Raw genomic sequence first — 21439 nt, 5'->3', positions numbered from 1 at the left:
ATTAAAAGTCAATGAGGACAATCAGGATTCTCTGGTCAGTATAACTGGAATGACTAACGTTCTGATGCTAGTGTGAACAGATCCTCAGCCAGTTTTATAATAGGCTGCCATTCACATACATATAAGATGAAGTAAATGGGTTTTTCAATACTTTTATACTGATTACCTATGTTCTGGATAGGTCATCAAGATCTGATCGATGCCCGTCCGACACCCGGGACCCTCACGATCAGCTGTTTGAAAAAGCACTGGCACTGACAGTAGTGCTGCGGCCTTCTCTCTGCTCACCAAGAGTAGTGTCATACATTGTACAATGGCTGTGCTTGGTATCCCAGCTCTACCCCATTCTCTTCAATGGATCTGAGCTGCGTCTAGTTCATGTGACCAATGAACGTGACATCACATGGCCTAGGCTAAGCTGTGAGAAGGCCACTGCACTACTGCAAGCGCTGATGCCTTCTCAAACAGCTGATGGGTGGGGGTCGGACCCCCACCGTTCAGATACTCACCGACCAGATAGGTCATCAGGTGCTGATGGCCAATCCAGAGAATAGGCTATTAGTATAAAAGTACCAGAAAACCCCTTTAATGAGAAAATTTAACTACTTTACCATGGGTCTTGGGAATTTTCAAGGACATGGTCCCATTACACTCACTATTTCGGGGCCAATGGAGTGATTTTTTTAGCATTTAATTTGATCACTTATTATGAATAAGCCCGACATATCAATTAGTTGCAATAAAACAATAAAAACATTTAAAATTTATTAGATTACACTGTGTAAAGTTCATTTTTCTTTAACCCTTTCACGTCCCTTGGCTTACTAGTATGTGATGGCTGCAAGTGACTTGTGGACCTTTGGGGTACATGCACACGTTCAGGATTCATGTGCGGAGAATCCGCACTGAAATCCGCAGGTGTTCGCAGGCAAATCTGTGCGGTCAATCCGCATTAATTGGTGCGGATTTGCATACGGATTTGCGTGCGGATTTGGTGCGGATTCGGTGCGGATTTTCCGCATGCGGATTTCACTAAGTGAATGAAGAAAATCCGGTCAGGAAAAAAAAAAATAATTGACATGTCGCGGATTTTAAAATCCGCACCGCAGGTCAAAATCCGCGCGGAAAAAATCCGCATCGTGTGCATTGAGAATTTCAAATTCTCATAGAATACAATGGACATGACCTACGGTGCGGATTTTCCGCACGCAAATCCGCGCGGAAAATCCGCACGCAATCCTGATCGTGTGCAGGGGGCCTTGACTTGCTAGTAGACATAGATATATCAGATATTGCTGTGTCCGTAACAAGTGGCTCTATAAAAATATCACCTACCCCCTCAGATGAATGCCATAACATTTTTTTTTTATAAAAACTGTGTCAAAATTTTTGGGTTACCTTGCCCCAAAAAAGTATACTATTGAACGATCAAAAAATGGTACCAATAAACTGTACCCGCAAAAAACAAAAATGGTACTGCATCTAACATCCCCAAAAAATAAAAAATATCATTCGCAAAATTATGCCAACATAAAGTAGACATATGGGAGATCTAAAATAATACCGACTTTATGAGGTATAACTATCTGTTTCAGAGAAATTTTAATTTTAAAAATTGTGAATTTTTCAACATTTTTGGATTATTTTTTTTTATAAATAAAGGTGAAATATATCAACACAAATTTACCACTGTAATGCAGTACAATGTGTCACGAGAAAATAGTTTCAGAATGGCTTGTATAAGTAAAAGTGTTCCAAAGTTATTACCACATATAGATTTCCAAAATTTAGCCTGGTCTTTAAGGTGAAAAATGTCTGTGTCCTGAAGGGGTTAATAAGGTCAGTGTTGTGTCAGAGAAACTGATTGGAGTTTGAATGTGTCCACAGTCCTCAAATCTTCTTTATACTACTTATCCCCTCACTTACATTGTCCTGACATTTAAAGATAGTCATCTTGGCAAAAAGCTAAAATAAAATAAAATTTCTGTAGCATCACTGGCAGAAATTAGGCATTTCATAGAAATATCCTGTGGATGACTGTGAAGTTGAGGACTGTGGCCATATTCAAACTCCACTCACTTTATCTGACACATTATTGACCTTGTTAAAAATCGTCTGCTCGATGATATGGGACAATTATCTGGAACAAGTGTTCGTATTCCCAAAAAATGGCCTGAAATCGTGCAGTCGAATCATGCCATGTACACAATACATACTTAGATTGGGCTCACCTCAAGGATCAGTATTGGGCCCTATTCACTGTGGTGTGACCCCAAGCAATCAGATATTTATCATCTTTCCTATGGATAGTTGCATAGGAGGCCCCATGGGGGCCCAACAGCAAATATCCAACCCCCATAGCATGATCAGGTTTACCCCAAAATGTAAAAAGTCATAGAAATTGGGATCTCTTTTAAGTACCATTTCACAGCAATGTGTACAATCTTTAATGCATCAAGCAGCACATAACATCTACTGCATCAGAGTCACATTTGCATCCTACCTTTGCAAAAAAAATATATATCATAGAGAGTTTTCATGACCCCAAAAGTTACTGGAGGTTTATCAGATTTGTGTAACTTGGTTGTTCTTGTTTGGTCTTCGGGGAAACTAAGAATGTGTGACACCATTATGTACAGTAACTCTTCCGAACAAGGTATATGTGCCATTCAGCACATTGGGAATACTGGTTGCCAACCCATGTGCCAGTTCTCATAGTAGTAATAGTGGTTGTCTTCCAGTTCCAAATAAATAAATAGAACTTTCGATTTTAGCAACTTGACAGAAAATGACTTTTTTGGGATGGAATTGCTCTGTTAAAATAAAAGCAATTTATGGAGCATGGACTGAAGTTGAAATCAATTATAAAAAGTGCAGACTACAAAATGTGAATAGCAGGTCCATCCTCAACTGCACATCGAGACATGTGTACAGAGATATAGCCTGGAAGACATCACCTTGCAGATTATATATCTGTCCAATATATCAGGATATAACTGCCAGGAAATGTCCAATCACAGATAAAAGTCCACAGATATATTATTTATACAGTATAGGATTAGATAGCAAGAGCAGCTATCAGGAACCTGGAGAAAATGATGCTACTGTCTGCCTTCAGCAAACACATCTAGGAATGTTCCTCTACAGTAGCAGTAAGTGTGCTGTTCCTTTCATATTGAATTTCTGCACTGTATTATTTCTTGTTTTACCTATGTTGTTTAAGTCTATTGTTCTCTGCTGCCATCTGCTGGCCGGAATTTGTATGCTGCACGCCTCGTTCGTTGTCTATAAAGTTTTATCTCTGGGCGTGGTTTTAGCAGCCTTGGGCCTGGTCACTTCCTGTAGCCTTTTTTAGTGCTGCATTCTTTGTGACTGGAGACACACACCTTGGCTTGTGAAGGCATCAGTTTTTGACCAGCAGTTGCCTCAGCAGTTAGCCTCAGGAAAGACATCCACATCACAGCATCTACTGCATTCCTGTATTGCATCACTGTATGTCACTGCTCTGGATCAAATAAACCCACGTTTGATTGCATCCTCATGTCTACGTCTGGATCCATCTAACCTGAGCATCTGCCGGTCCGGTCTGCTCCACTGCTTGGATACGAAGGTAGGACAGTCACAAAGTCATTATCAGTTACACCTTCATTCGCCTTCATGTGGGGATCTGCCCGGCAACAGTGCACGTCCCATAAGCCTAAGGGGAAGCACGGCGTGTCCGCAGTAGATATACTCTCGCCTGGAAGTCCTCCACTACTCGCCAAGCCACTTTCTACATCCTATATTAACCCTTGCTCGCATGATATAAGAACTGTTCACGCACGCGGGGCCTCCCTTGAACCAAAACCCCGCAATTCACTAAAAAGACTTTGGGAAACTCATCGGGGTGCCTCATCTGAGCCGCACTGCAATTTTCAGCCCCCAATTCAAAAGTTTGATTTCTTAAAGAGACAGCGCACCTTAAATCAAAATGGCCGAAAAGGACCTCGTACAGTTCCTCAGTGATGAAACAAAGCAAATGCAACCTGATACTGGTCATTATGAAGAGCTGGAGGTAGAACCCACACTTCCAGCAGACCAAGTCACGCGACCAAGGCGCTCTCTCAAACCAACTATAAAGATCACAGAAAATTATCACACCAGGAAAGATGAGCTATGTGACAACCTGGAAGAGCTATGGGAACGAGTTTCCTCCCTCATATCAGGACTTAAGTCCTCCTCAGGCGATGCCACCAGCTTACAAGTTGCCGTCGGGCGGCTGAACGCAGCCCATGAAAGATACAAGAGACTGTCCACAAGGTATATAACCTTTCTAAAAGACTCTAATATTGAAGAAGCCCCGTCAGAATTATGCAAGGCAGAATCAATAGACAGACAAAGAGACGCCATGGTGCTGGACGCTAAAGATAAAATGGAACTCCGCATCTCTCATTTGCAAGAAACTAGATCACACAGATCGCATTCATCCAAACATTCCTCACGGTCCTACAGATCATCATGCTCTAGAAGCTCCGCCCTGAGCGACAGATTACTAGAGGCCCGCATAAATGCAGAGCAATCCAAAGTGAGGCGTTCCTTCACCGAAAAAGAAGTCCTTGCGAGGGCAGAAGCAGAAGCCAAGAGGGCAGAAGCAGAAGCCAAGAGGGCAGAAGCAGAAGCCAAGAGGGCAGAAGCAGAGGCTCAAATAAAGATCCTTGAATCAGAGAGGGAAGAGGAAATCGCATTAGCAAAAGTAAGACTACTTGAGCAAGCATTGAGCCAAGGCCTTGATTCAGTCTGCTTACCACCAGAGGAGATAGACGATCCAGCTGATCGCACCAGTGACTACGTACTGAAACAGTTATCTGCACCACCCCGAGTGTGCAGCACTGTCCAAGCCAACAACACTGAAACCTCCAAGTCAGCTCTACCTGCAGGGCCAGCGATACCCACAGCACCCGAGCAATCCAATAACAGTTGCCCAGACGCGCCCTCTCAAGGGCAGTTATTACAGCAAGATGGCTACCAGGTGTTTCCTGGCCTACCTCCATAGCTCAAGCAGCAGTCATCAGAATCTACAGAGGCTAGACCACAGCTCAACCCTGCAGCAACATCATTCTACCCGGAAGCATCTCACCCTTTCACGCCACGCAGCCTATACGCCCCAGGGGCATCACAAGTTGTCATGGCAACAAGCAGTGAGAAATCAGATATGTCTGAGTTTGCCAGGTTTATGGTGAGCAGAGAGCTAATTAACACCAGTCTCTCAAAATTTGATGACCGTGCGGAGAGCTACAGAGCCTGGAAGGCAACCTTCAAAGCCGCCATCGCCAACCTCAACCTAACCGCAGAGCAGGAGCTCGACCTCTTGATCAACTGGCTGGGCCCCGGCTCCACAAATCGCATCAAGAGCCTTAGAACTGTCTATGTGGGACAAGCAGAAGCAGGTCTCGCTGCAGCCTGGCAGAGACTCGAACGCACCTTTGGCAGTGCAGAAGCAATAGAGAAGGCACTATTCAGGAGACTGCAGAACGTCCCCAAGATCAGTCTCAAGGATGTCCACAAGCTTCAGGATTTAAGTGATTTGCTCATGGAACTGGAGCTCGCCAAAAGAGACCCTCGTCTGTCCGGGCTGTGCTACCTGGATACAGCCCATGGGGTGAACCCAATTGTCGTGAAGTTACCATACAGCCTGCAAGAGAAGTGTGCGGCATCAGTCTTAAGGTACAAAAGAGTGCATGACGTCACTTTTACCCCATTTATTCATTTCTGTAGATTCATCGATGAACAGTCCCAGATGAGGAATGACCCCAGCCTCGACTTCCTGGAGTTCAATACTACAGCCTCAGTGACACCATCATCAAGGTATGAAAGTATTGTACATAAACACAGAGACTTTAAGAGCAGCGTGAGTGTTAGAAAGACTAACCTACCATCATCTGCAGTACCCACTGGTAGACAGTACACTACCTCATCAGGAGACAAGGCCTTCAATCGTGAATGTCCCATTCATAAAAAACCACACTCGCTGAACAAATGCAGAGGATTTAGATCCAAAACCATACAGGAGCGCAAGAAAGTCCTCATCGAGCTTGGGGTATGTTTCAGGTGCTGCGCTTCATGGGAGCACATGGCTAAGGACTGTAAATCCATTATCAAATGTGAGGAGTGTCATAGTGATAGACATGCCTCAGCTATGCACCCAACTCCACTCACGAGGGATTCACCTGCTGCTGTCACCACCAGTCCTGCTCAAAGTCATGGCGGGGAGCCCCAGAACCACGCTAACACAGCCACTGCCGTTTCCTGCTCATGCTCGGACGTATGTGGGGAGGGCCAGAGTGAGAAATGTTGTGCCCGCATATGCCTAATCAAGGTCTACCCGGAGGGGCTACCAGAAAAGGCAGTAAAAATGTATGCCATCATTGATGACCAAAGCAACCGCTCCCTAACAGGACCTAAATTCTTTGAAGCCTTCGGAATAAAGGGACCGTCAGAACCCTACATCTTAAACACCTGCTCGGGTCGCATAGAGACTAGCGGCAGGAGGGCACAAGGATTCATCGCTTGTTCCGTCAGTGGAAATACGGAAATACCTCTACCGACGCTGATCGAATGCGATCAAATACCCAACCATAGGGATGAAATTCCTACCCTGGAAGCTGCATTTCACCATCCACACCTAAGGCACCTAGCCAACGTTATCCCACCTATGGACAACAACGCTGAGATTCTACTCCTGCTTGGCAGAGACAATCTAAGGGTACACAAGGTGCGTCAACAGTGTAATGGTCCCGACTATGCACCATACGCCCAGAGACTGGACTTGGGATGGGTGGTCATAGGAAATGTATGCTTGGATCAACCAAGAATCCGCTCTTTCAAAACGTACGTGCGTGGAGATGGACGCACAACTTGCATTAAGCCTTGCCCTCATCACTATGAGGTGAAAGAGAAGCCTCCAGACCTCATACAACCACCTGACGACATTCCTCCCTTCTTTGCTGACAACTTGGGAAGATTGGTTTTTCACACAAGCAAGGACGATGATAAAGTAGCTTTGTCAGTAGAGGACAGAGAATTTATCAAGATAATGGACAATGAGTTCCTTAAAGACGAAACCAATCACTGGGTTTCTCCGTTACCCTTCCGAGCTACCAGTGTGAGACTCCCGAACAATAGGGAACAAGCTCTGTCTAGATTTAACTCTCTTCAGCGTACCATGAACAGCAAGCCTGAGATGAGAGAACACATCGTTGCCTTTATCGACAAAATATTTCGCAACAACCATGCAGAACCAGCTCCTTCCTTAGGGAAGAACGACGAGTGCTGGTACTTGCCTTCATTTGGAGTGTATCACCCACGGAAACCTAATCAAATTAGGGTTGTTTTCGACTCAAGTGCCAAACATCAAGGTGTATCTTTTAATGATGTCCTTCTCACAGGTCCTAATCTGACGAATAACCTAGTTGGAGTGCTGATGAGGTTCAGAAAAGAGCTCGTTGCCATCACCGCTGACATTGAACAGATGTTCCACTGTTTCGTAGTCAGAGAGGACCACCGGAATTTCCTCAGGTTTCTGTGGTACAAGAATAACGACACCAACGCAGAGATGGCAGAATATCGTATGAGGGTACACGTATTTGGAAACAGCCCTTCACCTGCCGTGGCAACTTACAGCCTTCGGCGCACTGCATTAGAGGGAGAATCCAAGTACGGTAAAGACGCCAGAGACTTTGTAGAAAAGGACTTCTACGTAGACGATGGACTCAAATCACTACAGACTGAAGAAGCGGCTATCGATCTGCTTAAAAGGACTCAAAGTATGTTGTACCAAGCTAAACTTAGACTACACAAAATTGCTTCAAACAGCCTGGCCGTTATGAGGGCCTTCGAATCAGGCGATCATGCACCAGGATTCAAGGACATTAACTTGGGACTGGACAGTCCACCTGTGCAGAGGTGCTTGGGCCTCAGATGGGATCTCTCGGCTGACTCTTTCGGTTTTCAGATAAGTTGTGCAGACAAGCCATTCACAAAACGAGGCGTCCTATCAGTGGTAAACAGCCTATTTGATCCGCTGGGATTTGTAGCGCCCATTACCATACAAGGTAAATCTCTACTGAGACAGTTTTCTGAAACGGTCAAGGTGTGGGATACCCCACTTCCCTCCGAGAAAGAGCAAAAATGGGAAGCCTGGAAGCGATCTTTGTGTGCCTTGGATGAGATCCACATCCCGAGATGCTATATTAAAACTTCACTTTCCTCTAGCATAAAGAAAGAACTCCACGTGTTCTCGGGCGCCTCCACGGAGGCCATCGCAGCGGTTGCCTATCTGAAAGTGACAGAACCCAACAACCAAAATCACGTTGGATTCGTCTTTGGTAAGGCTAAGTTAGCCCCCAAGCTCGATCATACTATTCCCAGACTGGAACTTTGTGGGACTGTGTTGGTGGTGGAGATTGCGGATTTCATACAACAAGAACTGGGTGTCGACATAGCTGAAGTCCAGTATTACACCGACGGTCCAGAGTTTCTGCTTGGAGAGGCAGACGAATGTGTACAGGAAGTTTTCAGCATCCAGGATCCGGATAATGATCCAGAAATCCGCACTGAAGTTAGTGCATTAGTCACTAGAACAAAGCCAAACGCCAGCTTCGGTTGTCAGCGCTTTGAACGTTTCTCCAGTTGGATGAGACCCATCGAGAACGTCCCTGATGGGTGAACAGGACTGTATCTAGCTTCGCAGATCTTCTCCATTCCAAGTTGGAAAACAGGACTAAACTATGTTTTGCATTCTAACATGTTTTTCTTTTACAGGTTGTTTATATTTTATGGACATTCGTCATAGTGAAATCCCCGATGTGAATTTCAGACGGGGAGTGTGCTGTTCCTTTCATATTGAATTTCTGCACTGTATTATTTCTTGTTTTACCTATGTTGTTTAAGTCTATTGTTCTCTGCTGCCATCTGCTGGCCGGAATTTGTATGCTGCACGCCTCGTTCGTTGTCTATAAAGTTTTATCTCTGGGCGTGGTTTTAGCAGCCTTGGGCCTGGTCACTTCCTGTAGCCTTTTTCAGTGCTGCATTCTTTGTGACTGGAGACACACACCTTGGCTTGTGAAGGCATCAGTTTTTGACCAGCAGTTGCCTCAGCAGTTAGCCTCAGGAAAGACATCCACATCACAGCATCTACTGCATTCCTGTATTGCATCACTGTATGTCTGGATCAAATAAACCCACGTTTGATTGCATCCTCATGTCTACGTCTGGGTCCATCTAACCTGAGCATCTGCCGGTCCGGTCTGCTCCACTGCTTGGATACGAAGGTAGGACAGTCACAAAGTCATTATCAGTTACACCTTCATTCGCCTTCATGTGGGGACAGAACAGTAAGAAAAGATGAAAAACGTTAAAACCTGTCAAACTGTGACGATCTCTAGAAAGATGCATCTGATTAGCTTTTGATTCTATTTTATATATAGCTGTCAATAAACTATACAAGTACACATGACATGCCATCTTGAGATATCTACTTAATGCCAGGTAATAATAATCTAAGATTAATATAAAAAGTAGGCAAATTAGAAATTCTTACCACCCAGAGATATGATACAGAAGATCAGAAAAATCCAGGTAGCTAGTCTGGCCATGTTTTCCCTTTATTCCCCTTATGCTGTCCTCCTCACAGGAACAGGTGTATGTGACTGTCCCCTCCACATTAATTCCACCTTGTTCTTCTGTTAGGGGAGGGCAGCAGGTACTGTTATTTATTGTACATCCACACCCAGATCTCCAGACTCCTATCTCTTCCTTGGTGCTCTTTTTTTCATTGTAAGCACCGTCACTGCTGGTATATAAATTACTTAACTAGCCTGTATTATTGGAGAAGTTTTAAGGACATGAGACACTATTAAAATGGAATAGAGAACAGTCTATTGGAAGTTACAGACAGGTCCAAGGAATAAAGGACTTTGTAAAAAAAAAAACAACACTATATCAAAGAATATGCAAAGATAGAGAAAATAAATAGACTCGAATCCAGTGAAAATTAAATGTATGGAAGACAAGAGCATATCAATAGCAGGTTGACAGAACTGATAAACTGAACAATGAAACAATGTAATGATATACACTGCCTGTCCAAAAAAAATAATCGCCACCTGGATTTAACTAAGCAAATAGGTATGAGCCTCCTATTGGATAATTACTGCATGGGCGATTATCTTTCAGCTCGAAACAAGTTATTTAACCCCAACTGGTGCAATCTGTTGCTTCTCATTTCTTAAACAACCATGTCGAAAGACACATCTCGTGGTCGTGGAAAAGATGTTAGTCTGTTTGAGAAGGGTCAAATCATTGGCATGCATCAAGCAGAGAAAACATCTAAGGAGAGTGCAGAAACTACTAAAATTGGGTTAAGAATAGGGATGAGCGAACCCGAACTGTATAGTTCGGGTTCGTACCGAATTTTGGGGTGTCCATGACACGGACCCGAACCCGAACATTTTCGTAAAAGTCCGGGTTCGGTGTTCGGCGCTTTCTTGGCGCTTTTTGAAAGGCTGCAAAGCAGCCAATCAACAAGCATCATACTACTTGCCCCAAGAGGCCATCACAGCCTTGCCTACTATTGGCATGGCTGTGATTGGCCAGTGCAGCATGTGACCCAGCCTCTATATAAGCTTGGGTCACGTAGCGCTGCACGTCACTCTGCTGATACAAGCGTAGGGAGAGGTTGCAGCTGCGACGTTAGGGCGAGATTAGGCAGATTAACTCCTCCAAAAGACTTCATTCTGTGATCGATCTACAGCTGTGGATCATTGAACTGCTTCTATTCAATTGCTCATTGTTTTTAGGCTGCCCAGAGCGTTTTTCAGTCACTTTTTTCTGGGGTGATCGGCGGCCATTTTGTGGCTTGTGGTGCGCCAGCACAAGCTACCACCAAGTGCATTTAACCATCAATAGTGTGGTTATTTTTTGCTATATCCTACATCAGGGTCAAGCTTTCATCAAGTACATTTAACCATCAATAGTGTGGTTATTTTTTGGCCATATACTACATCAGGTGCAGGCTGAGCCTGTGTCACCCAAGTGCATTTAACCATCAATAGTGTGGTTATTTTTTGGCCATATACTACATCAGGGGCAAGTTGAGCCTGTCACCCAGCGCCTAAAAAATAGGCCAGACATTTATATTCATCCAAATCAGTACTGTTTTAGCTGGTCAAGGTATTTTTAGTGACCGTAAAAGCACAGTTTTTGTTCTGGGTTGAAAAACAATTCCCAAATTTGCCATTCTCAAAATTAGTGGTTTCTGCTGTATCAGGCCTACTTTAAATCTATCCCTAAAAGGGTATATTAGATTCAAGGTGCTGATAGGGTCATTCTGAAAAACTTAACACACACGCTACAGTGCAGATACAAGTCTAATTCTGTGATTAAACGTATACCTGTCACACAGCGCCTAAAAAATAGGCCTCACATTTATATTCAGCTAAATCTGTCATTACTGGTGTGCCTGTATTAGTGTAATACGGTACCTAAATAGATAGCCAGACAGTGTTAGGTGTCTGTAAAAAAAGGCCTGAATTTTAATTCAATACATTGGCCCGAATAATATTTTTCTTATTGTGGTGAACGGTAACAATGAGGAAAACATCTAGTAAGGGACGCGGAGGCGGACATGGACATGGTCGTGGTGGTGTTAGTGGACCCTCTGGTGCTGGGAGAGGACGTGGCCGTTCTGCCACAGCCACACGTCCTAGTGTACCAACTACCTTAGGTCTCAGTAGCCGCCAGAATTTACAGGGATATTTGGTGGGGTCCAATGCCGTTCTAAGGATGGTAAGGCCTGAGCAGGTACAGGCATTAGTCAATTGGGTGGCCGACAGTGCATCCAGCACGTTCACATTATCTCCCACCCAGTCTTCTGCAGAAAGCGCACAGATGGCGCATGAAAACCAAGAACATCAGTCTGTCACATCACCCCCATGCATATCAGGGAAACTGTCTGAGCCTCAAGTTATGCAGCAGTCTCTTATGCTGTTTGAAGACTCTGCTGCCAGGGTTTCCCAAGGGCATCCACCTAGCCCTTCCCCAGGGGTGGAAGAGATAGAATGCACTAACGCACAACAACTTATGTTTCCTGATGATGAGGACATGGGAATACCACCTCAGCACGTCTCTGATGATGACGAAACACAGGTGCCAACTGCTGCGTCTTTCTGCAGTGTGCAGACTGAACAGGAGGTCAGGGATCAAGACTGGGTGGAAGACGATGCAGGGGACGATGAGGTCCTAGACCCCACATGGAATGAAGGTCGTGCCACTGACTTTCACAGTTCGGAGGAAGAGGCAGTGGTGAGACCGAGCCAACAGCGTAGCAAAAGACAAAGAGGGAGCAGTGGGCAAAATCAGAACACCCGCCGCCAAGAGACTCCGCCTGCTACTGACCGCCGCCATTTGGGACCGAGCACCCCAAAGGCAGCTTCAAGGAGTTCCCTGGCATGGCACTTCTTCAAACAATGTGCTGACGACAAGACCCGAGTGGTTTGCACGCTGTGCCATCAGAGCCTGAAGCGAGGCATTAACGTTCTGAATCTTAGCACAACCTGCATGACCAGGCACCTGCATGCAAAGCATGAACTGCAGTGGAGTAAACAACTTAAAAACAAGGAAGTCACTCAGGCTCCCCCTGCTGCCTCTTCTGCTGCTGCCGCCTCGGCCTCTTCTGCTGCTGCCGCCGCCTCGGCCTCTTCCTCCGCCTCTGGAGGGACGTTGGCACTTGCCACCCAGCAAACATGGGATGTACCACCAACACCACCACCTGCGTCACCAAGCATCTCAACCATGTCACACGGCAGCGTTCAGCTCTCCATCTCACAAACATTTGAGAGAAAGCGTAAATTCCCACCTAGCCACCCTCGATCCCTGGCCCTCAATGCCAGCATTTCTAAACTACTGGCCTATGAAATGCTGTCTTTTAGGCTGGTGGAGACAGACAGCTTCAAACAGCTCATGTCGCTTGCTGTCCCACAGTATGTTGTTCCCAGCCGGCACTACTTCTCCAAGAGAGCCGTGCCTTCCCTGCACAACCAAGTATCCGATAAAATCAAGTGTGCACTGCGCAACGCCATCTGTGGCAAGGTCCACCTAACCACAGATACGTGGACCAGTAAGCACGGCCAGGGACGCTATATCTCCCTAACTGCACACTGGGTAAATGTAGTGGCGGCTGGGCCCCAGGCGGAGAGCTGTTTGGCGCACGTCCTTCCGCCGCCAAGGATCGCAGGGCAACATTCTTTGCCTCCTGTCTCCTCCTCCTCCTACTCAGCTTCCTCCTCCTCTTCTTCCACCTGCTCATCCAGTCAGCCACACACCTTCACCACCAACTTCAGCACAGCCCGGGGTAAACGTCAGCAGGCCGTTCTGAAACTCATATGTTTGGGGGACAGGCCCCACACCGCACAGGAGTTGTGGCGGGGTATAGAACAACAGACCGACGAGTGGTTGCTGCCGGTGAGCCTCAAGCCCGGCCTGGTGGTGTGCGATAATGGGCGAAATCTCGTTGCAGCTCTGGGACAGCTCTGTCTGCGCTACAGCTTAACTTCGGCCTTCCCGCTCACCGCCTCATATGCGACGTGCCCACCAGGTGGAACTCCACCTTGCACATGCTGGACAGACTGTGCGAGCAGCAGAAGGCCATAGTGGAGTTTCAGCTGCAGCACGCACGGGTCAGTCGCACAGCGGATCAGCCCCACTTCACCACCAATGACTGGGCCTCCATGCGAGACCTGTGTGCCCTGTTGCGCTGTTTCGAGTACTCCACCAACATGACCAGTGGCGATGACGCCGTTATCAGCATTACAATACCACTTCTATGTCTCCTTGAGAAAACACTTAGGGCGGTGATGGAAGAGGAGGTGGCCCAGGAGGAGGAGGAGGAAGAGGGGTCATTTTTAGCACTTTCAGGCCAGTCTCTTCGAAGTGACTCAGAGAAAGGTTTTTTGCAACAGCAGAGGCCAGGTACAAATGTGGCCAGACAGGGCCCACTACTGGAGGACGAGGAGGATGAGGAGGAGGTGGAGGAGGATGAGGATGAAGCAGGTTCACAGCGGGCTGGCACCCAACGCAGCTCGGGCCCATCACTGGTGCGTGGCTGGGGGGAAACGCAGGACGATGACGATACGCCTCCCACAGAGGACAGCTTGTCCTTACCTCTGGGCAGCCTGGCACACATGAGCCACTACATGCTGCAGTGCCTGCGCAACGACATCAGAGTTGCCCACATTTTAACGTGTGCGGACTACTGGGTTGCCACCCTGCTGGATCCCCGGTACAAAGACAATGTGCCCACCTTACTTCCTACACTGGAGCGTGATAGGAAGATGCGCGAGTACAAGCGCACGTTGGTAGACGCGCTACTGAGAGCATTTCCAAATGTCACAGGGGAACAAGTGGAAGCCCAAGGCGAAGGCAGAGGAGGAGCAAGAGGTCGCCAACGCAGCTGTGTCACGGCCAGCTCCTCTGAGCGCAGGGTTAGCATGGCAGAGATGTGGAAAAGTTTTGTCACCACGCCACAGCTAACTGCACCACCACCTGATACGGAACGTGTTAGCAGGAGGCAACATTTCACTAACATGGTGGAACAGTACCTGTGCACACCCCTCCACGTACTGACTGATGGTTCGGCCCCATTCAACTTCTGGGTCTCCAAATTGTCCACGTGGCCAGAGCTAGCCTTTTATGCCTTGGAGGTGCTGGCCTGCCCGGCGGCCAGCGTTTTGTCTGAACGTGTATTCAGCACGGCAGGGGGCGTCATTACAGACAAACGCAGCCGCCTGTCTACAGCCAATGTGGACAAGCTGACGTTCAGAAAAATTAACCAGGCATGGATCCCACAGGACCTGTCCATCCCTTGTGCAGATTAGACATTAACTACCTCCCCTTAACAATATATTATTGTACTCCAGGGCACTTCCTCATTCAATCCTATTTTTATTTTCATTTTACCATTATATTGCGGGGCAACCCAAAGTTGAATGAACCTCTCCTCTGTCTGGGTGCCGGGGCCTAAATATGTGACAGTGGCCTGTTCCAGTGGTGGGTGACGTGAAGCCTGATTCTCTGCTATAACATGAAGACTGATTCTGTGCTGACATGAAGCCAGATTCTCTGTTACGGGACCTCTCTCCTCTGCCTGGGTGCCGGGGCCTAAATATGTGACAGTGGCCTGTTCCAGTGGTGGGTGACGTGAAGCCTGATTCTCTGCTATAACATAAGGGCTGATTCTGTGCTGACATGAAGCCAGATTCTCTGTTACGGGACCTCTCTCCTCTGCCTGGGTGTCTGGGCCTAAATATGTGACAGTGGCCTGTTCCAGTGGTGGTTGACGTGAAGCCTGATTCTCTGCTATGACATGAAGACTGATTCTGTGCTGACATGAAGCCAGATTCTCTGTTACGGGACCTCTCTCCTCTGCCTGGGTGCCGGGGCCTAAATATGTGACAGTGGCCTGTTCCAGTGGTGGGTGACGTGAAGCCTGATTCTCTGCTATAACATGAAGACTGATTCTGTGCTGACATGAAGCCAGATTCTCTGTTACGGGACCTCTCTCCTCTGTCTGGGTGCCGGGGCCTAAATATGTGACAGTGGCCTGTTCCAGTGGTGGGTGACGTGAAGCCTGATTCTCTGCTATAACATGAAGACTGATTCTGTGCTGACATGAAGCCAGATTCTCTGTTACGGGACCTCTCTCCTCTGTCTGGGTGCTGGGGCCTAAATATGTGACAGTGGCCTGTTCCAGTGGTGGGTGACGTGAAGTCTGATTCTCTGCTATGACATGAAGACTGATTCTGTGCTGACATGAAGCCAGATTCTCTGCTATGTCATGAAGAGACTGATTCTCTGCTGACGTGAAGCCAGATTCTCTGCTATGGGACCTCTGTCCAATTGATATTGGTTAATTTTTTATTTTTTTTTATTTTAATTCATTTCCCTATCCACATCTGTTTGCAGGGGATTTACCTACATGTTGCTGCCTTTTGCAGTCCTCTAGCTCTTTCCTGGGCTGTTTTACAGCCCTTTTAGTGCCGAAAAGTTCGGGTCCCCATTGACTTCAATGGGGTTCGGGTTCGGGACGAAGTTCGGGTCGGGTTCGGTTCCCGAACCGGAACATTTCCGGGAAGTTCGGCCGAACTTCTCGAACCCGAACATCCAGGTGTTCGCTCAACTCTAGTTAAGAACTGTCCAACGCATTATTAAAAACTGGAATGATAGTGGGGACTCAGAAAAAATCCTGAATGATCGTGATCAGTGATCTCTTAAATGTTTGGTGAAATCAAATCGAAGAAAAACAACAGTAGAACTCAGGGCTATGTTTAATAGTGAAAGTAAGAGCATTTTCACACGCACAATGTGAAGGGAACTCAAGGGATTGGGACTGAACAGCTGTGTAGCCGTAAGAAAACCACTAATCAGTGAGGCAAACAAAAAAAAAAGGCTTCAATTTGCTAGGGAGCATAAAGATTGGACTCTGCAGCAATGGAAGAAGGTCATGTGGTCTGATGAGTCAAGATTTACCCTGTTCCAGAGTGATGGGCGCATCAGGGTAAGAATAGAGGCAGATGAAGTGATGCAACCATCATGCCTAGTGCCTACTGTACAAGCCTGTGGGGGCAGTGCTATGATATGGGGTTGCTGCAGTTGGTCAGGTCTAGGTTCAGCAACAGTATGTGCTCTATGAATGAGGTCAGCTGACTACCTGAACATACTGAATGACCAGGTTATTCCATCAATGGATTTTTTCTTCCATGATGGCACGGGCATATTCCAAGATGACAATGCCAAGATTCATCGGGCTCAAATTGTGAAATAGTGGTTCAGGGAGCATGATACATCATTTTCACACATGGATTGGCCACCACAGAGTCCAGAACTTAACCCCATTGAGAATCTTTGGGATGTGCTGGAGAAGGCTTTGCGCAGCAGTCAGACTTTACCATCATCAATGCAATATCTTGGTGAAAAATGAATGCAACACTGGATGGAAATAAATCTTCTGACATTGCAGAAGCTTATCGAAACAATGCCACAGCGAATGCGTGCCGTAATCAAAGCTAAAGGCAGTCCAACTAAATATTAGAGTGTGTGACCTTTTTTTTTTTTTGGTGGCGACTTTTAGACAGGCAGTGTATTACTAATGCCTTCATGGAGTTATGTGAGATTAACACAAGTATATAAATGAAATTTATATGTAGCCATAAATACTCCAATTGCTCCATACACACACAGACACTTGTATTAAGTAGGCATTTTTTTTGTATGGCAGATCTTCCATATGAAGTGGATTTTTCCACGCTATTTCCACAAGGCATAGGTCCACAATGTAGTTCATATAAAGCACTTTTTCCTATGCGTGCATTGAAGTTCGCATTAAAATCAATGTGAGGTCCAAAACCCATAGCAAAATCTGCACAAAAAATGCACCAATAAGAGATACGAATGGAAAACCGTATAAAAAACAGCATGGAAAATACACTGAACACTGAATTGTTATGCGAACTGTGCATGTTATCAAGAGGAGTTATAAAACTACATTTCAACTCGTCGGCAAATACACCACACAGATCCGTTGTCTGATGCCCCTACAAACAGTAAAAGATCTCTAGACACAGCGGTGAGAAGATTTAAATTAAAATGTTTGATAATGTCTGATCTATTATCAACATTTGCATGGAACAACATGACCAATAAATGACCAACAATCTGACAAGATATTCATTACACTAGGGATTGACCGATATTGATTTTTTTTAGAGCCAATACCAATACCGATAACCTATAAACTTTCATGCCAATAGCCGATAACTTATAACTATATTCTGTGCATTTTCTTTTTTGAAAAAGAAATAAAGATTATGGGACGGCGTTCACCACATAGGAGATTTTAATAGTTTGGACTTTTCGGACGTGGCAATATGTGATATGTTTATTTATTTATTGTTTATATATTTATATGTAAAATTGGAAAAGGGGGTGATTTATATTTGATATTTTGGTGGTTTTTTTTCCTTTTTTTTTTTTTTTTTTTTCCTTTTTAAAGTATTTCCCCCCTTAGGGGCTAGAACCTGGGATCTTTTAATCCCTTGGCCTATTCACCCTAATAGAGCTCTATTAGGGTCAATAGGACTTCACATTCTCCCTGCTGCCCTGTGCTTTGTGCACACAGCAGCAGGGAGATTGCCATGGCAGCCAGGGCTTCAGTAGCATCCTGGCTGCCATGGTAACCGATCAGAGCCCCGGGATTACACTGCTGGGGCTCCGATCAGAAGCTGCCACTGCCACCAATGAAGAGGAGGGCCACTGCCACCAATGATTTTAATACTAGGGGGGGACCCACTGTGTCACCAATGATTTTAATACTGGGGGTGGGGGGGGGGGGCGCACTGCCGACAAATGATTTTAATACTGGGGGGGGAAGGGGCACTGCGCCCCCAATGTTTTTAATACTCTCCTCATTGGCAGCGCGGCACAGAGGTAGGGAGAGAAGACTCCTTCTCCCCTGTGCTGCTGAGGGAACATGAGCGCGCTCATGTTCTGTGATAGCGCGCTGGACGCATTATTGGTGAGGGTAGATGCCGATACCCATAAATTTGAAAATCATGAATATCGGCCGATAATATCGGTAACTCCGATAATCGGTCGATCCCTACTCCACACTATGTCACCTTGCCACTCTGTGGTCTCCTCATGCTGCTGCCACCTCCACACTCCGCACAGCAACCAATAAGAGCTTAGTATTATTTTTCTAGAGCAGCTTAAGAAATGAAAGCCGAGCTCTGATTGGTTGTTTTCGGTACAGTCTTACTGTTAGACAGTTTTGATAAATGAGGTTCAATTTTTTCATTACTTTTATCCAAAAATTGTTATTGCAAACATGCTTAGAACATAAACTTGGCACTAATTGCTTAGGGGAAATTATGAAAACTGTCCTTGTTGTCTAAGGGCTCATTCAGCTGGCCGTATGTGTTTTGCGGTCTACAAATTGCGTATCCGCAAAACATGGATACTGGCTAATGTGTGTTTTGCAATTTGCATGCCGCACATGGCCGCCGCTCTCATAGAAAATGCCTATTTTTGTCCGTAATTGCTGACAAGAATAACACATGCTCTATATTTTTTTGCGGGGCCGCAGAATGGAACTATGGATGCGAACAGCACATGGTGTGCTGTCCGCATCTATTGCGGCCCCATTGAAATGAATGCAAAATTGTGACCATGTGAATGGGCCCTAAAGCTACATACAAATCATGGCACAACTCACATTTCATAAGATATGATGTGATTAGTTGCAAACCTGCAACAGAGAGCTTTTCTTTTCTTTTTTCTTTTCTTTATTGTGTCTTGCAAAACAAAAACAAAACTACAGATGAGCGAAGAACTCAAAAATTTAATTTGGCTGCTTTGCCGAAATTTACAAAAAATTTGCTTCTTGACAAATTATTCTGTCACGAAGAGCATTTTTTGTAAGAAGTGGGTGCAATGACAGGGAACAGCGATTCCGCCGTCCCCGATCATTGTACCCCTTAGATCTGACAGCAATAATACAGTATAATAATACAGTGAAAAATAAATAAAATCATATTTACTCTCATCCATTCGATTGCGAAGAGGTGGCCGCCGCCATCTTGATTGAAGATCTAGCACTTGATTGAAGATCTAGAGCGGCTTCTGATGACATCATCACATCGGCCTGTGTGATGACGTTATACGTCACTGCGCACAGGATTTTGTGTGAGATCTTCAATCAAGATGGCAGCAGCTGGCACTTCGCACTCAAACAAAGGTATGATTTTTTTTTTTTACCGCCATTCAGGGAAAATCGATTTGCCACTACAATACACAAGGAAATTCGGTTTTGCGGCGTATGGAATTTGTCCCTGAAATTCGGATCGAATTCCACTTCATGGAGTTCGATTCGCTCAACACTACTTATGACCCCCAAATTACACTGAACAGAGCACTATTTCTGTTTAACTATCTCATTAATCAGTGCCCTTCAGGTAATACTGGTTCTATGTTAATGTATTAGACTGTTAAGGTGGCCACACACCAAACAGAAATTGATGAAAATGGATGATCTTGACCCTAATAATCGTTTATCAGGTAAAATTTAGTTTAGCTGATGGATGAGAGACTGTTATATTTGAACATGAACAGTTGTACATGTTTGAATTTTTATTTTACTTAGTTGGAAAAAGATCTTTCATCCATTAATGATCTTTGATTGAACGAATGTTCCCACCTATCACCCAGTGTCATTGACAACGTATGTCCAGTTTGAACAAATGTAATGGCTAAAACAGGTTATACTGTGTAAGATTGTGTCTGTGAAATGATCATTTACTCAACAGAAGATCAACCATCAATCGAATTTTATCTTATGTACATATGATCACCTTTTTAGACCCCTTTTAAAATACCAAAAATTATACCAATACATCAGTGCATTTCAGATATCACAGTAAGGCTTTGTTCAAGTTAGTAACAAAATAGTTAGTGATTCATAAGTGAATATTTCTGTGAACGGTTCATTTTTGGTCCATGTGTCCGTTTTGTGCCCTTCTTGTGTCATCTGTATGCTATGTGCACAGCTACACTAAAAATGAGATTTCCAGATCATCTCCCACCAGTGGTTTATGAAATCCACTTACAGAAGATGAATGTCATCCATGTACTCTCAATGGCTTTCATAGACCACAGATATTTGACCAATGCAACTGTATGGGGGTTTGCATTCGGCACACATGCCGGGAGATTTGTTGTCATGTCAATAGCATGAACGCAATATTTAAAAGTCAATAAGGGCAATCAGGATTCTCTGGTCAGTATAACTGGAATGACTAAAGTTATGATGCTAGTGTGAACAGATCCTCAGCCAGTTGTCTGTATTCTAATGGTCTGCCATTCACATACATATAAGATGAATTCAAGGGGTTTTCAGATACTTTTATACTGATAACCTATCTTCTGGCTCACCAAGCGCAGAGTCAAAAATTGTACAGCGGCTGTGCTTGGTATTGCAACTCAGCCCCCTTTACTTCAGTCTGGGTGAGCTGTGCCTAGGCGATGTGACCAGACGTGACGTCACATGGCCTAGGCTAAGGTGCGAGAAAACCACTACGCAACTGCAAGCACCCGTGCCTTCTCAAACGGCTGATGGACAGTCCCCCACTGACCAGATACTTACTGATCAGACAGAGTCAGGGGCATTGTCCCATTACACATGTCTGGGCCATTAGGGTGATCTTTTTAGTATTTAATTTGATCACTTATTATGACTAAACTCAATATACCAATTAGTTCCAAAAAAATAAACACATTCTAGATGTATTAAATTACACAGCGCAAGTAAAATTTTCTTTAATAAGGTCAATATTGTGTCAGAAAAACTGATTTG

This window comes from Bufo bufo, chromosome 4, assembly GCF_905171765.1.
Source record: "Bufo bufo chromosome 4, aBufBuf1.1, whole genome shotgun sequence".
Lineage (NCBI taxonomy): Eukaryota > Metazoa > Chordata > Amphibia > Anura > Bufonidae > Bufo > Bufo bufo.
The sequence above is the reverse complement of the archived record's forward strand: the minus strand, read 5'-3'. Positions refer to the sequence as shown.